We start from the raw sequence: 10828 nt of genomic DNA, 5'->3' as shown, positions 1-10828 counted from the left end.
CTTTCCTGCTCTTTATCTTAGGGTCTGCTGAGGACTCTGGGAGGCTTTTCTCTCTGTCTGTCCTCAGCAGTTCCCTCTCCTGGCCCTTTTAAGGGCTAATGGAGGAACAGAGTGAAGGGCTTGGGCCTTCAGGGTGCAGATTGATCTTTACTGTCCCCGTCATAATTCATGGGTAACAGGTGGGCTGAACACGTGCACTCCTCTCCAACCTACTAGAACCATCTCCAACTCACCAGGACCACCTCCAGGTTGGATTGGACCCACCAACAGGCATCCCTGGCTTTGCTTCTGGCTCTCAACCCCAGGTTTGCTTTGCCCACTGGGGCATGGGGAAGAAGCCACTGTTTGCCAGGGGAACATCAGCTTGGATGAGGGCAGCAAGTACAGCTTGAGCAATGAAGTGGTTCCAAGGAACCTGAGTATCCTGCACCTCCGGGATGCTCAGGGTCCGCTCCTGACTCCACAGGCAGGAGGCTGGTGGGAAAATATCCGAAACAAGCTACAGCAAGGACGGAGGAAAACCTCCACTACTTTTAAAATTATTGTTGTTTTTCCACCCTCCAACATGGAGAGCACAGGTTGAAACCTCATGTGTCATCCAGAGGAACATCCCCATGGCAGCCCAGGTGCTCCTGCCACAGGTGGTTTCAGCTGCCCCCCTTGCTGGAGCCCTGAGCACAGCCCTGTGCCCCACATCTGGCCGGCACATTTCCCATTCCTCAGCCAGGCCCTGGCAGCAGAGGAGGATTTGTTTTTCCCTTTCCCAGCCAACATGTGGCTGAGCGGTGGAGGGGCAGAGCCAGCACAGAGCAGTGCCTTCGCTCTCTGGGCTGGACTGGCAGCCTGACTATGCACCAAATCCAGTGCTGCTGGGACGGGACCCTTGCTCTTGCCCCAAAGGCAGCTTCAGCTGTGGGGAGCCAATGCCAGGGTACCCCAGCTCCGTTTGCAGGCAGCGAGGAGATGCCCTCGCTCTTTCATAAGTGCCCACCGTGAGGGGCTGGGGCTTGGGGGAGGAGAAAAAAAATTAGAAAAATTCTTTCCTTCCCTCACAGCCCAGGGCAGCCATGGTCCCCATCCCTCCTGATGCAGGGCTGCTCCCCTCAGTGCTGGCTGACCCACTGGCCTCCAGATGCATTTATTTATCCCATTCCAGCTTTATTTAGGATATGTTTCCAGGGTTGCCGGTCAGGAGGGAGGTGTGGAGGCTGTCGAGGGGCTCCACTGCTTCAGCCCTTCACCCAGAGCCCTGCCATGCGTGCAGGGTACCCTGCTCATTTGGACATCTCTCAGCCACCCCATGTCTCTCACGGGAACCCCGCTTCATCTGCTGCCTCTGAGCACTGTGTGGGCTGGCCAGGCTGGGAGACTCTTCCATGGAGACACTCTGTGCACCCTTTAATAAGTTAGAGCTCAGATCCTGTGCTTGGCTTTCCCCCCCACCAAACCACATCCTGCACCCAGGATGTGTGCCAGCCCCAGGCTCCCACCCTGCTGCCCACCCCTGGCAGAGGAGGGGGTGGGCCACCCACAGAGCGAGGATGGGGGTCCTGAGGGCTGTGAGGGGCTGCAGCTGGGGGAGCAAGCCTGTTTGAGGGAGGAGAGCTGCAAGCATGCTTGGAGCTTGCTGCGAGTGCCTGGAAGGAATATCCCATCCGGTGCTGGCAGGAGAGAGCACATTCATGAATGCTGCTGGGATTTAGCTTCTCAGCATCTGCCTTCCCACGTGCTGGAGGGATTTTAAAAGGAAACAAAGCAAAGCCTTTAGATCTCACTTGTCTGAAATCCTGGGTGGATCTGGCCTGGGGTGGCATGTCCCCAGCCTTGTCCATGTACCTATTCCCCCAGGAGCAAGGCTTTCCTTCTTTGTGCAGGGGGCAAAAGTGATGTGGATCTTGTGTCTGTGGTTCAAAACAGCTGGGCCGACATGCTGAGCTCACCCAGGGGGGAGTAGAGGGGGATGTCACAAGGTTAGTTCGGTATTTCTGATGTGCCCCATCTTAGGGATGAGCTCAAGGAGGACTTGGATGTTGTGGGAAGTTGGAGATGCTTCAGGAATTTGGGGGAGCTGTGGGCAACTGGAGGAAGCTGGGGCTGTTGGGGGCAGTCAGGGGTGCTGGGGGAAGCTGGTGATGCTGCCTGCCTCTGCATTAGGCAGGAGAAGTACAGTCCCATGGTCTCCCAAGCCTCTCTCAAGTCTCCAACCACGAACAAACTAGTCCCTAAGGCAAGTACTTGTGGTGCTGTTCATTTAAGGAGACAAACAGCTCGGGGCCCTGAGTGCTAATTGCCCTGACAAGCTGCATCTGGGCTCTCACCCATCCCTTCCCTCCTCCCCCCACCCAGCCCTACCCCTACCGGGCTGCATTTAAACTCAGGTGCCTTCAGGATAGAGCTGTGGTGCTGGTCAGGTGGTCTCTCTGGGTAAAAGGGCTACACCTCTTACTAAATTTGCGGGAGTTCTTTGACCTCTGAAGATCAGGATAGGGACGAGGATGTGTCCCCACTACGGTGAGCAAACATCTCCTCTTTGTTGATTTGGTGCTACTTTGGGGTGTTCCCACCTGGGCCCATCACATGCAGCCTCTGTGCAGGGGTGGGGTTTTAAGTCCTCAAAAAGTCACCTGCTGGGGGGTTACCTCTCTGCTGGGGCTGTGCTGGACGAGGGACCACCCCTGTGGACCAACCCTGCAGCTCTGCTGCTGCTTCCCCAGGCCTTGTGCAAGGGGTTTGGTGTGAGATGGGCGTTATTTAAATCTGGGGGGGGGAGGGTGGTGGAGGGCTGTGATTGTACTTCCCTGTGACTAATACCCTTAGCTCTTCCTTGAGCACAGAACACATCACTCTCCAGCATTAGTTTTAAAAAGGCAATCAATAAAGCCCATTTATTTTTAGGCTGGATTTAGGGTGCTTTGGTAGAGGAACTGAGCTGTGATTTGGAGCCAGCAGACTCATTGGATTCTCCAGGGCTTGTCAGACAGAGGAACCAGCTTTTAGCACTAGATAAATATTGACTGATGTATTCTCAAGGAGCGAGTTCCTCACTGAGTGAGCAAGGGCTTCTCTAAGGGTATGGGGAGGGCTTGGAGCATCCAGAGGAGTGGTGGTGACCTGAGCTGGTTGCTCAGGCTCATTTTAGGTGTCCAGTGATGTCTTGGGGTCTAATTGGGCTGTGGCAGAGCTGGGCTTGGTCTTGGGGACCTTGTGATAGTAGAATTATAGAAGGGTTAGAGTTAGAAGGGTCACACAGATCCAACCCCCTTCATGGGCAGGGGCACCTTCCACTAGACCAGGTTGCTCCAACCTGAGTTTGGAGGCAGTCACAGCTTCTCTGGGCAGCCTGTGCCAGAGCCTCACCACTCTTACAGGGAGGAATTTCTCCCAAAAATCCACTCTAACCTTGTCCTGTCAGTTTGAAGCCATTCCCCCTTGTCCTGTCACTCCATGCCACAAGCACAGCGTATGTTTGAAGAAATATTCTTCTTCACCAAGCTAGACCTAAAACCCACTAAAACCAGCCCAAGGCCATGGCAGGGTCTGGGTAGCTTGAGCTGGCAGTGCACTGGGAGCAGGGTGGGAGGTGAGGAAGATGTAGGCACTACTGGTGCAGGAGGGTGTCTGGGGCAGCTCGGCTCGGCTGGATGCGACACCAAATGTGTTCGTGATGCCCCGGTCTTGCAGGGGCTGTGGGGACTCTCCTGCAGTGGGCAGGGGTGCAGGAAGGGCTGGGGAGCCTCTGGCAGCGGCCGCAGTCCAGGAGGTGGCACCAGCGCTCCGCGTTCGCCCGGCCGGGGATGGGGGGGGGATGAAGGGATGCTCCCGGAGCGGAGGGTATGGATGCTCCGTGGGGCATGGGGCTGTTCAGGCCCCGCTGCCAACGCGGGCTCTTGTCTCTCCCAGGGCTAAGCAGAGGGCTAACCTTTGGGACTGGTCCCCCTGCTCCTGGTCTGGCAACCGTGATAATTTAGGAGGGTCTTCCCTCTAAGCTGGAGTGGATGAAGGGCTTGGAGCACCCTCCGTGCTGCCGGGCTTCTACCATGCAGCAACCCCACCCTGGAAAATGGGAATGGGAAGAGGTCTCGCAGCTCCAGCCTGCTCTGGGGAGTGACCCTGGAAGCCCAGAGCTCCTGGTGCTCTGTAGCTCTGGAGCAAGCAGGGGATGCCTGGGCTCCAGTCCAGCTCTGCATTAGCCGGGAGGGAAATTGGAGGGTAGTTTAGATTTGGGGGTCCTGGTGTGTGGGGTGGGGGGGCTCTGCCTGTGCTGGTCATCCAGGACTGGTAAAGGCTGGAGGTCAGAGATGTGCTTGCAGGTGAGTGTGTTTTGGTGGGCTGCAGCAAAGGGAAAAGGGAGGAAATGGCCTGATGGCACAGTGTGTGTCCCTGCAGCCCATTCCAGCCAGGACAGCATCCTGATAAGGGGTGAGGTGTCCTTTTATTCAGAGCTGAGTTATGCAGGGGTGAGTTGTGGGGACATGCCTGCTGGAGGGAAGGTGCTCAGTGGAGAATTAAGGTGATTGCAAGGAAAAAGGGGAGAAACTGTGGGAGGGAGAAATAACTGGGATGGAGCCAGGTGGGATGGTCTGCCAGGTCTGAGGCCAGCCCACTAGCAGGCTCTGTGGTGACTCCCAGTGTGGGTGACATACAGACTCAGAGCCCTCAGGATCCATCCTGTCTCTGTTCTTAATGCAGGTGCCCTCATGGCTCCTCCACCTTGCAGGCATTGATGGCAGCTTCTCCCAGGAAAGACCAGCCAAAAATGAGACATAAGAGCAGAAATAGGGATTTTAGATGGACACAAAAAGTTCACGTGCTGTTTTTCCTCCCAAACAGCCTTGCTGCTGTTTTGCCCCTTGTCGTCTATTTCTGGTGTCACCAGATTGGGCGGGTGTGCATCTGCAAGGGCCTTCCCTCCCAAGCACACGTTTGCAGGTTGCCAGGAGCACGCACTGGAACAGCAGCATCGTAAAGCCCTGACTCGGGAAAGCCCTGGCTGCTGCTTCACCTGCTGTTCCCCATCCAGTTTCTCAGAGAAAGATGGGAGATGGCTTCTTTACCTGGGAATGTGGTGGCTTCTCCAGGTGTACCAAGCTGGTAGAGATGCTTGTTCTCCATCCCTCCATCCCCAGCCAGGCTTATGATGCCTGAAACCCCCAAAGCTCTTACTTATCCACATCTAATGTGTGGATGAATAAGCAGAGAAGATAAGAGTAAGAAAAAGATGTGATGGGCCCCCCCTTTCCCACTGCCCCAGCAGCTTCCAGTGCTGAGGTTTCCCAGTCAGGCTTCACCGGGGGATTTCTCTCCTGGCAGCGGAAACCATCTGTCTTGGAGCAGATTAGAAAGATGTCACTTTGCCGGCACAGCCATTTATCACTGTGGCTGGGGAAATTAACGGGGCTCGAGCAAGGGGGAGGGAGATTGGGCTTGTCCTGGTGCTCTAAGTAGAGGTTGTGGGGAATTCTAGACTATTTCCAGCTTGGCATTTGTTTGTCCTGAGAAGGAAACCAATGATTTCTACCTTTGGGCCCTGATTTGGCTGAGACTAAGAAATTCTATCGAAATTTATGGGGCAGAATAGCTGGGAGCATTGGGGTTTTATCCAAAAGCTAATATCCTCCATCCAGGTGTTAATTCCAGAAGCCTTCAGGCTTGCCATGAGATGAGACAAACCACATCACCCTGTTGTGGTTTGCAGGGTTACCTGCACCTTTCCCTGTGTGTGTGTGGGAGCAGCCCAGGGGACAGCAGTGGGACAAGGGGCCTCAGTCACTAGTTGCCAGCTGGAAACATGACAAAACACAGGAAAGGGAATAAAAATTAAAAAAAAGAAAAAAAGCTATTTCGCAACCCCGGTGCAGCAAACAAATGAAGAGCAAAATGCAAATTAAAACAGATAAAAATTCCTTGGCAGTGTCCCCTTTAAGCATCATATATTTTTATCTTGCTGTGGTTTTATTTGCTGGAAAGAGAAACATAAAGAGAGAAATATTCAATTAAACCTGCTTGTCAGCTGGAGCCTCTGAGCTGTGTCACCAGGGGCTGAGGAGGGCTGCTGCCAGGGCTCTCCTCTGCTCCATCCCCACTGGGGAGGGCCTGGGGCAGCCAGGACCATCTCTTGCTTGTCTGCTTGTCCACCACTGTCACAATTGCCTTGTAGCACACGATTGTATTTGCAAGGCAATATTAATCACCACAGTAACAAGGGTCTCATTTCTGGCAGGATCTGTCCCTCTTGGCTGTGTGGCAGAGCTGGGGCATCTCCTCCATTGAGCAAGGCTGGCTGTGGTGTGTCCTCGAGGACACACTTTGTTTCTGTCTTCTTCCTCTTTGTGACACCACCCACACCTTTCTCCTCACCTGTGGCTTCTTTCCTGGCTCCTCTCTGTGCCCTCTTCCTCCTCTCCACTGCAGTGCCCACAGAGGACACCTAGACTGGTGGTAGAAGGACACAAGTCCTGCAGTAAGGAGGCCCCATGTATCCAGGGTCAAAGCTGGGACTTTTGGGGCAGTAACTGCCTCTTCAGTAGCACGTGGGGGACTCTCTGGTGTCCACACTCCACTAACACAAGAGGGAGATGGTTGCAGGATGGTTTCTGCTCAGATCACAGGCTCTTCTTTCTGGAAGGTGAAAATTTGGAGCCTGTGTTGGTCTACAAAGACATGCAGAGGTTTCTAGATGGCAGGAGTGAGGGATGATGGCCAGCTGTGAAGCCCAGCATGTGACATTTTTCTATGAATGTAATACCTGCAGAAAGTCAGAGAGAGGGTCCTGGAGATAAGTTTCTTCCCAAAACAGGCAGGACTCCTCTGAACATCCCCTGCCCTACCACCCAGGGCTGATTCCCAGTAGAAACTGGCGAGGTGGAGGCTCCTGGTCATGTGCTGGTGGGAAGGAACCAGCTGCTGGCTTTTGCTGTGAAGGCACAAGGCAGTGGGGAAGATGCTCCCAGAAATACTCCTCCTGGGGGTACTTTGATTTGTCTTGGTGGAAAGGAAATTTTGCCTCAGTAGAAGATGCTGGTTAACAGTTGTGTGACAGGAGCAGCTGCAATGTGGATGTGTCTCCTCATAATGAGAGTGAGACCAGTGCCTTGTTCCCTGCGGGAATTCATCAGTTGGCAATGACTTTGTCTCTATTGACCCTGGGCTGGAGCTGAGCCAGTGATATGGAGGCAAAAGGGCCTATTTACCCATGAAAAGTACTCCTGAGGCGTCTTAAACCTCTACAAGCTTCAAATACTGCTGAACCCACAGATGTGCTGTGTGTGAGCAGGTGCTGGTAGGACTGGAGCATCCCAAAAGGGTGCATGGATCCTCACTGAAACCACAGGTGATGCCCATGAGAGATGGAAGAGCTGCTCTCTGGGCATAAAAAAAAATATCAGAGTGGCAGTTCAGCAACCCAGGGTCAGGCTCACCTCCTGCTAGGATCCTGCAGCCCCCTGGCAGCTCCATCAAGCCCCTGGAAAACTGTCATCTGCTGACATGGCACAAATAGAGCTATTTCCCTGAAAAAAACCCACAACAAACCAGCCTCTGTTGTGTGTTTTGACTTGATGTTTTGCTGCTGCTTGGTGAAACCCCTGGCTGAGTGCACTCGTGTGTGTGCCTGGGTCACACTGTGGATGGAGAGAGGGAAATAGAAATGATAGAAGTGGGACAAGAGCCAGGAAAGACTGACTAGCTGGAGAAGAAAATGGGGGCAAAAATGTTTTGGGTGAGAGAAGAACCCCCATCCCTGAGACATGGGGTGGCTTTGGCCCCTCTTCAGCCTTCTCCAGCTAGTGTCCCTCAACTCCATCCATTCCTACATGCTCTCCATCTCTCCAGCTGCCCTGGCACACATGGATCCCCTCCCCATGCATGTTCCCACCCTGTCTTATCTCTATCAGAGACCCCAGTTCAGGAACTGTACCCATTTCTGCAAAATCATGCATCCCTTTCTCCATGCTGTCTCCTTAAATGGATTAAAATTCCCTCTGGTTACTGACTTGGCTCATTCCACATACTCTCAGAGAGGCACATCAAATTTAATTCTTGTACAGATAATAATTATTTTTATTTTCTCTCTTGTCATAAAGGCTGGGTACATCCCAAAAGACTTTCTCGTGAAAGCCAAGGCTGCCAGGATGCTTGTGGAGAAAAGATCAAAGAATCAGGTTTTCTGCTAAATGCAGATGATTCCCAGACAACCCAGATCCTGGGAAGATTAACCACAAGAGGAAGAACTCAAGTTGCAGGAGGAAGAGTAAGGTAGGAGGAGGAAAGGATGAGCCAGCCAGGAAGGAAGGAGGAGAGAGCAAGCCAGGTCTCAGCTGTGAGGATGGATTTTTGGAGTAGCCTTGGTTTGTATTTGTTGGAAACTGCTCCTTTGTCAAAGTGCATGTGGGGAAGGTCAGGCTTGATAAATCTTCCCAGTTTGAAAGCAGGTGTTCAGAAGTGCTCCAGAGTGTCCCATTCCAGTGATTTGTAAGTGGCCAAAATGTGGGAGAGCTGGTTCAAAATATTTTTTTTTTTGCTTGGGAAATGTGAGTGTGCAGTGCAACATCTAAAGACAAAAAATGAAGCAAACTCTGATGACTGAGTCCAGTCAGGATTTCTGGTGGGATGGGTTTGATTCCCATCCTTTTCTTGCAGCCCTTCCTGACTCTCTGTGTCCTTGCAGTCTGACTCCCCGAGGACAACAGATCTTTTGGATGACAAAGACATATCCTGCCAGCCCTAGCAAGAAAGTGGCTGAAATGCAGTTGAGAAACCTGAAAAGGGGATTCAGGAAACTGGGAATTCAGTCATATTGAAAGCTCAGTGGGTCTTGTTCAAATTCTGGTTTTGGGGATGTTGTCACTGACTCCCCACCCCTGAGAGAGGACCTGCTTGTTGAGAACATACTGCAAGAGCTCTAGGAGCAGGGTAGGGATGCAGGAGGTAGAGTTTTTTTGGTTTGGGTTTGTTTTTTTTTTTTTTTTCCCCATCTGGAAACGTCTCATGGGGGCAGCTGTTGAGAGGCAAAGAAGCTGAATTGGATTTTTGTTCCTGCATGAAGTAGGCTCTGGTTACACAGTCCGAGAGAATAGGATCCTAAATTGGATTTTGCTGCTCACTTGGAATGGGCTCCAGTCGTGTGGGATTATTTGGGATTTAAAGTTAACATATAGGAAATGATTATGAAACCATCACCCAGCCGAGAAGCTGGGGAGCTGCTACGTTCAAAAATGAGAAGGAATCTCCCAAGTAACACCCAAGCTGTGAACAAAGCTTGGGGTGCTGCAGTGGGAATCAAAGTTTACAGGATCACAGGTGGTTATCTCCTTCTCTGATGTGAAACTAAGACATTTTGTGCCAGCATGGCCAGCTCCTTCCCACTCATATCCCTTCCATGCCTCTCCCAGCCAGGCTGACCCTCATAGAGGGCATGAGGAGACAAAGCAAATCCCTGTGTTATCTAGTAAAATCAATGATGGATATATATATTTTTTTAAAGAGTGAAATTTGGGATGCTTATAACTGCCTTTGCCTCGTGCTGAGATTTAATGTCTCTGATTTGTTTCCCACTCCTCTGCCTCCCCCTTGTTTTGGCCCCAGAAATGTCAAGACTAATTGCCAGCATTATTTCTCCTCTTGTTTCAGCACTGCCCACTGGAGCGCTGGGAAACTGGGTGGTGTGTGCCAGCATCACCACCTGGTGCTGGTGTGGGCAGCCCCTGCTCTGGGGCAGCTGTGTTTGGGGAGTGCTCCTGCAAGCTGCTTAGCCAGAGACCATGGCTGAGAGCTGGGGCATTGATCAGACCCTACAGCTCTTTTTCTGTAGGCATAATACAAGTGGAGCAGTAAAAGTGGGGTTTGGAGCTTATCAGCGGGTAGGATTTTGGGGTACAATGGGGTTTGAGGCTGCCTGGGTCCCTGCAGAGAGGGGACCAGCACCATGAGTGGTTTTAGGGGGATCCTGGTGGGGTGGGGAGCAGGGCTGGGTGCCAGCAGATGGCACTCCTGATTGTGCTGCAGTCTCTTGCTTTGCAGAAGCTGCTCTGAAATGGCTTCTCTGGGCTGGGCTGGTTGTTGTGGCCCAGGACACTCTTCTGTCCTTGCCCTCCATCCTCCTCACTGCCTGCAGCCCCTGTGCCCCACATCTCTCACTCCTCATCCAGGTCCTTTCCCAGACTCTGACTTGCTCTCCTGGGGTGATGGGTGCAAGGACATGAGGCCAGAGGTCCCCTCCTGTGAGAGGGGGCTGCCCAGGGACTCCAGCCCCAGATTTTGGGGCTCAGGTTGGAAAGGGGAGCATCATGGGAAGGAAGGCTGGGAGCAGAATCAAACACAGGCTCTTTATTTTCTGTCCCTTGGGTGGTAGGCTTTCACCTCTGCCTCAAATTACAAGTCATGTCACATCTTGGGAGGCTTGAAATTGTGTTTCTCAGCAATGTTCCCAAAGAGATTAGAAGCACTGAGATGGCTGAAATACCCTCTGAGCCTGGAGCGGAACAAGCCACTGAACACAGAGGGGAATAGGGAAGGAGCTGCAGCATCCTCACCAGGGTGGAGAGGAGGGTGGGGGGCAGCTCAGCCTTGGCCTTTCCCCACACCCCTCCTGGCTGGGCATTGATTTTTCAGCGCTGGTTCATACTGCTGCCAATGGGATGTAGGAAGAGTTGGGGTAGCCACCTTCCCTCTGGCATGGGATGGAGAGGCCCAACCACCATCCCAAATAACAGGAGGTGTCTTTAACCCATGGAGCACAGGGTGCTGCTCCCCAGATTTACAGATGGAAAGTGAGGAGCTTTGATTTATGGGAATTGGGAAGGACCAAGCAGCCAGGCAGCAGCTGACTCTG

This window comes from Myiozetetes cayanensis, unplaced genomic scaffold (genome assembly GCF_022539395.1).
Source record: "Myiozetetes cayanensis isolate MyiCay16 unplaced genomic scaffold, myiCay2020 scf14, whole genome shotgun sequence".
Taxonomy (NCBI): domain Eukaryota; kingdom Metazoa; phylum Chordata; class Aves; order Passeriformes; family Tyrannidae; genus Myiozetetes; species Myiozetetes cayanensis.
This window is presented reverse-complemented; position numbering follows the sequence as displayed.